This window comes from Carassius carassius, chromosome 45 (assembly GCF_963082965.1).
Source record: "Carassius carassius chromosome 45, fCarCar2.1, whole genome shotgun sequence".
Lineage (NCBI taxonomy): Eukaryota > Metazoa > Chordata > Actinopteri > Cypriniformes > Cyprinidae > Carassius > Carassius carassius.
Window position 1 is genome coordinate 1,488,901 of NC_081799.1, and position 5,000 is coordinate 1,493,900.

At 42.3% G+C, this 5,000-nt stretch overlaps 12 non-coding genes and 3 pseudogenes across 12 annotated transcripts in view; all 15 read right to left on the minus strand.

Annotated features, from left to right (window-relative positions):
* Positions 1–16, minus strand: part of LOC132128701 (5S ribosomal RNA) — a 119-nt gene extending 103 nt beyond the window's left edge. Inside the window, exon 1 of the ribosomal RNA XR_009428273.1 lies at positions 1–16. This exon is cut by the window's left edge and continues 103 nt beyond it. This is a non-coding gene — a ribosomal RNA (5S ribosomal RNA).
* Positions 17–250: 234 nt separating this feature from the next.
* LOC132128703 (5S ribosomal RNA) lies at positions 251–369 on the minus strand. The gene has a single exon (XR_009428274.1). It is a non-coding gene; the product is annotated as a 5S ribosomal RNA (ribosomal RNA).
* Positions 370–599: 230 nt separating this feature from the next.
* Positions 600–718, minus strand: LOC132128704 (5S ribosomal RNA). The gene has a single exon (XR_009428275.1). It is a non-coding gene; the product is annotated as a 5S ribosomal RNA (ribosomal RNA).
* Positions 719–948: 230 nt separating this feature from the next.
* LOC132128037 (5S ribosomal RNA) lies at positions 949–1,067 on the minus strand. Its single transcript, XR_009427755.1, has one exon. It is a non-coding gene; the product is annotated as a 5S ribosomal RNA (ribosomal RNA).
* A 235-nt stretch (positions 1,068–1,302) lies between these two features.
* LOC132128272 (5S ribosomal RNA) lies at positions 1,303–1,411 on the minus strand (annotated as a pseudogene).
* Positions 1,412–1,645: 234 nt separating this feature from the next.
* On the minus strand, positions 1,646–1,764 carry LOC132128705 (5S ribosomal RNA). Its single transcript, XR_009428276.1, has one exon. It is a non-coding gene; the product is annotated as a 5S ribosomal RNA (ribosomal RNA).
* Positions 1,765–1,998: 234 nt separating this feature from the next.
* Positions 1,999–2,117, minus strand: LOC132128707 (5S ribosomal RNA). Its single transcript, XR_009428278.1, has one exon. It is a non-coding gene; the product is annotated as a 5S ribosomal RNA (ribosomal RNA).
* A 230-nt stretch (positions 2,118–2,347) lies between these two features.
* On the minus strand, positions 2,348–2,466 carry LOC132128708 (5S ribosomal RNA). The gene has a single exon (XR_009428279.1). It is a non-coding gene; the product is annotated as a 5S ribosomal RNA (ribosomal RNA).
* Positions 2,467–2,696: 230 nt separating this feature from the next.
* LOC132128038 (5S ribosomal RNA) lies at positions 2,697–2,815 on the minus strand. Its single transcript, XR_009427756.1, has one exon. It is a non-coding gene; the product is annotated as a 5S ribosomal RNA (ribosomal RNA).
* Positions 2,816–3,050: 235 nt separating this feature from the next.
* On the minus strand, positions 3,051–3,159 carry LOC132128273 (5S ribosomal RNA; annotated as a pseudogene).
* Positions 3,160–3,393: 234 nt separating this feature from the next.
* On the minus strand, positions 3,394–3,512 carry LOC132128709 (5S ribosomal RNA). The gene has a single exon (XR_009428280.1). It is a non-coding gene; the product is annotated as a 5S ribosomal RNA (ribosomal RNA).
* Positions 3,513–3,746: 234 nt separating this feature from the next.
* On the minus strand, positions 3,747–3,865 carry LOC132128710 (5S ribosomal RNA). The gene has a single exon (XR_009428281.1). It is a non-coding gene; the product is annotated as a 5S ribosomal RNA (ribosomal RNA).
* Positions 3,866–4,095: 230 nt separating this feature from the next.
* On the minus strand, positions 4,096–4,214 carry LOC132128711 (5S ribosomal RNA). Its single transcript, XR_009428282.1, has one exon. It is a non-coding gene; the product is annotated as a 5S ribosomal RNA (ribosomal RNA).
* Positions 4,215–4,444: 230 nt separating this feature from the next.
* On the minus strand, positions 4,445–4,563 carry LOC132128039 (5S ribosomal RNA). Its single transcript, XR_009427757.1, has one exon. It is a non-coding gene; the product is annotated as a 5S ribosomal RNA (ribosomal RNA).
* A 235-nt stretch (positions 4,564–4,798) lies between these two features.
* Positions 4,799–4,907, minus strand: LOC132128274 (5S ribosomal RNA; annotated as a pseudogene).
* Between the last annotated feature and the right edge of the window lie 93 nt (positions 4,908–5,000).

A 5,000-nucleotide genomic window follows, 5' to 3' on the forward strand; every position in this document is an offset into this window, starting at 1 on the left:
TGGTATGGCCGTAAGCGAAAACTGCTGCAAAGAGAGGGCTATTTAAAGATCAGCCACTCTAATCTCCAGTACATTATATAAGTAGGGAAGAAACCCCAAAAGCTTACAGCACCTGGAATTATTCCCAGGCAGTCTACCATCCAAGTAGTAACCAGTACCAAACATGCTAAGATTCGGAGATCGGTCATTGACTCTTTTTTTTTTTTTTTTTTTGCAAGATTATTATATAATTAGTGAAACATTTCCAAAAAGCTTACAGCACCTGGTATTCCCAGGCGGTCTCCCATCCAAGTACTAACCAGGCCCAAACCTGCTTAGCTTCCGAGATCAGACGAGATCGGGCATAGCCAGGTTGGTATGGCCGTAAGCGAAAACTGCTGCAAAGAGAGGGCTATTTAAAGATCAGCCACTCTAATCTCCAGTACATTATATAAGTAGGGAAGAAAACCCAAAAGCTTACAGCACCTGGAATTATTCCCAGGCAGTCTACCATCCAAGTAGTAACCAGTACCAAACATGCTAAGATTCGGAGATCGGGCATTGACTCTTTTTTTTTTTTTTTGCAAGATTATTATATAATTAGTGAAACATTTCCAAAAAGCTTACAGCACCTGGTATTCCCAGGCGGTCTCCCATCCAAGTACTAACCAGGCCCAAACCTGCTTAGCTTCCGAGATCAGACGAGATCGGGCATAGCCAGGTTGGTATGGCCGTAAGCGAAAACTGCTGCAAAGAGAGGGCTATTTAAAGATCAGCCACTCTAATCTCCAGTACATTATATAAGTAGGGAAGAAAACCCAAAAGCTTACAGCACCTGGAATTATTCCCAGGCAGTCTACCATCCAAGTAGTAACCAGTACCAAACATGCTAAGATTCGGAGATCGGGCATTGACTCTTTTTTTTTTTTTTTGCAAAATTATTATATAATTAGTAAAACATTTCCAAAAAGCTTACAGCACCTGGTATTCCCAGGCGGTCTCCCATCCAAGTACTAACCAGGCCCAAACCTGCTTAGCTTCCGAGATCAGACGAGATCTGGCATAGCCAGGTTGGTATGGCCGTAAGCGAAAACTGCTGCAAAGAGAGGGCTATTTAAAGATCAGCCACTCTAATCTCCAGTACATTATATAAGTAGGGAAGAAAACCCAAAAGCTTACAGCACCTGGAATTATTCCCAGGCAGTCTACCATCCAAGTAGTAACCAGTACCAAACATGCTAAGATTCGGAGATCGGGCATTGACTCTTTTTTTTTTTTTTTTTTTTGCAAGATTATTATATAATTAGTGAAACATTTCCAAAAAGCTTACAGCACCTGGTATTCCCAGGCGGTCTCCCATCCAAGTACTAACCAGGCCCAAACCTGCTTAGCTTCCGAGATCAGGCATAGCCAGGTTGGTATGGCCGTAAGCGAAAACTGCTGCAAAGAGAGGGCTATTTAAAGATCAGCCACTCTAATCTCCAGTACATTATATAAGTAGGGAAGAAAACCCAAAAGCTTACAGCACCTGGAATTATTCCCAGGCAGTCTACCATCCAAGTAGTAACCAGTACCAAAAATGCTAAGATTCGGAGATCGGTCATTGACTCTTTTTTTTTTTTTTTTTTTGCAAGATTATTATATAATTAGTGAAACATTTCCAAAAAGCTTACAGCACCTGGTATTCCCAGGCGGTCTCCCATCCAAGTACTAACCAGGCCCAAACCTGCTTAGCTTCCGAGATCAGACGAGATCGGGCATAGCCAGGTTGGTATGGCCGTAAGCGAAAACTGCTGCAAAGAGAGGGCTATTTAAAGATCAGCCACTCTAATCTCCAGTACATTATATAAGTAGGGAAGAAACCCCAAAAGCTTACAGCACCTGGAATTATTCCCAGGCAGTCTACCATCCAAGTAGTAACCAGTACCAAACATGCTAAGATTCGGAGATCGGTCATTGACTCTTTTTTTTTTTTTTTTTTTGCAAGATTATTATATAATTAGTGAAACATTTCCAAAAAGCTTACAGCACCTGGTATTCCCAGGCGGTCTCCCATCCAAGTACTAACCAGGCCCAAACCTGCTTAGCTTCCGAGATCAGACGAGATCGGGCATAGCCAGGTTGGTATGGCCGTAAGCGAAAACTGCTGCAAAGAGAGGGCTATTTAAAGATCAGCCACTCTAATCTCCAGTACATTATATAAGTAGGGAAGAAAACCCAAAAGCTTACAGCACCTGGAATTATTCCCAGGCAGTCTACCATCCAAGTAGTAACCAGTACCAAACATGCTAAGATTCGGAGATCGGGCATTGACTCTTTTTTTTTTTTTTTGCAAGATTATTATATAATTAGTGAAACATTTCCAAAAAGCTTACAGCACCTGGTATTCCCAGGCGGTCTCCCATCCAAGTACTAACCAGGCCCAAACCTGCTTAGCTTCCGAGATCAGACGAGATCGGGCATAGCCAGGTTGGTATGGCCGTAAGCGAAAACTGCTGCAAAGAGAGGGCTATTTAAAGATCAGCCACTCTAATCTCCAGTACATTATATAAGTAGGGAAGAAAACCCAAAAGCTTACAGCACCTGGAATTATTCCCAGGCAGTCTACCATCCAAGTAGTAACCAGTACCAAACATGCTAAGATTCGGAGATCGGGCATTGACTCTTTTTTTTTTTTTTTGCAAAATTATTATATAATTAGTAAAACATTTCCAAAAAGCTTACAGCACCTGGTATTCCCAGGCGGTCTCCCATCCAAGTACTAACCAGGCCCAAACCTGCTTAGCTTCCGAGATCAGACGAGATCTGGCATAGCCAGGTTGGTATGGCCGTAAGCGAAAACTGCTGCAAAGAGAGGGCTATTTAAAGATCAGCCACTCTAATCTCCAGTACATTATATAAGTAGGGAAGAAAACCCAAAAGCTTACAGCACCTGGAATTATTCCCAGGCAGTCTACCATCCAAGTAGTAACCAGTACCAAACATGCTAAGATTCGGAGATCGGGCATTGACTCTTTTTTTTTTTTTTTTTTTTGCAAGATTATTATATAATTAGTGAAACATTTCCAAAAAGCTTACAGCACCTGGTATTCCCAGGCGGTCTCCCATCCAAGTACTAACCAGGCCCAAACCTGCTTAGCTTCCGAGATCAGGCATAGCCAGGTTGGTATGGCCGTAAGCGAAAACTGCTGCAAAGAGAGGGCTATTTAAAGATCAGCCACTCTAATCTCCAGTACATTATATAAGTAGGGAAGAAAACCCAAAAGCTTACAGCACCTGGAATTATTCCCAGGCAGTCTACCATCCAAGTAGTAACCAGTACCAAAAATGCTAAGATTCGGAGATCGGTCATTGACTCTTTTTTTTTTTTTTTTTTTGCAAGATTATTATATAATTAGTGAAACATTTCCAAAAAGCTTACAGCACCTGGTATTCCCAGGCGGTCTCCCATCCAAGTACTAACCAGGCCCAAACCTGCTTAGCTTCCGAGATCAGACGAGATCGGGCATAGCCAGGTTGGTATGGCCGTAAGCGAAAACTGCTGCAAAGAGAGGGCTATTTAAAGATCAGCCACTCTAATCTCCAGTACATTATATAAGTAGGGAAGAAACCCCAAAAGCTTACAGCACCTGGAATTATTCCCAGGCAGTCTACCATCCAAGTAGTAACCAGTACCAAACATGCTAAGATTCGGAGATCGGTCATTGACTCTTTTTTTTTTTTTTTTTTTGCAAGATTATTATATAATTAGTGAAACATTTCCAAAAAGCTTACAGCACCTGGTATTCCCAGGCGGTCTCCCATCCAAGTACTAACCAGGCCCAAACCTGCTTAGCTTCCGAGATCAGACGAGATCGGGCATAGCCAGGTTGGTATGGCCGTAAGCGAAAACTGCTGCAAAGAGAGGGCTATTTAAAGATCAGCCACTCTAATCTCCAGTACATTATATAAGTAGGGAAGAAAACCCAAAAGCTTACAGCACCTGGAATTATTCCCAGGCAGTCTACCATCCAAGTAGTAACCAGTACCAAACATGCTAAGATTCGGAGATCGGGCATTGACTCTTTTTTTTTTTTTTTGCAAGATTATTATATAATTAGTGAAACATTTCCAAAAAGCTTACAGCACCTGGTATTCCCAGGCGGTCTCCCATCCAAGTACTAACCAGGCCCAAACCTGCTTAGCTTCCGAGATCAGACGAGATCGGGCATAGCCAGGTTGGTATGGCCGTAAGCGAAAACTGCTGCAAAGAGAGGGCTATTTAAAGATCAGCCACTCTAATCTCCAGTACATTATATAAGTAGGGAAGAAAACCCAAAAGCTTACAGCACCTGGAATTATTCCCAGGCAGTCTACCATCCAAGTAGTAACCAGTACCAAACATGCTAAGATTCGGAGATCGGGCATTGACTCTTTTTTTTTTTTTTTGCAAAATTATTATATAATTAGTAAAACATTTCCAAAAAGCTTACAGCACCTGGTATTCCCAGGCGGTCTCCCATCCAAGTACTAACCAGGCCCAAACCTGCTTAGCTTCCGAGATCAGACGAGATCTGGCATAGCCAGGTTGGTATGGCCGTAAGCGAAAACTGCTGCAAAGAGAGGGCTATTTAAAGATCAGCCATTCTAATCTCCAGTACATTATATAAGTAGGGAAGAAAACCCAAAAGCTTACAGCACCTGGAATTATTCCCAGGCAGTCTACCATCCAAGTAGTAACCAGTACCAAACATGCTAAGATTCGGAGATCGGGCATTGACTCTTTTTTTTTTTTTTTTTTTTGCAAGATTATTATATAATTAGTGAAACATTTCCAAAAAGCTTACAGCACCTGGTATTCCCAGGCGGTCTCCCATCCAAGTACTAACCAGGCCCAAACCTGCTTAGCTTCCGAGATCAGGCATAGCCAGGTTGGTATGGCCGTAAGCGAAAACTGCTGCAAAGAGAGGGCTATTTAAAGATCAGCCACTCTAATCTCCAGTACATTATATAAGTAGGGAAGAAAACCCAAAAGCTTACAG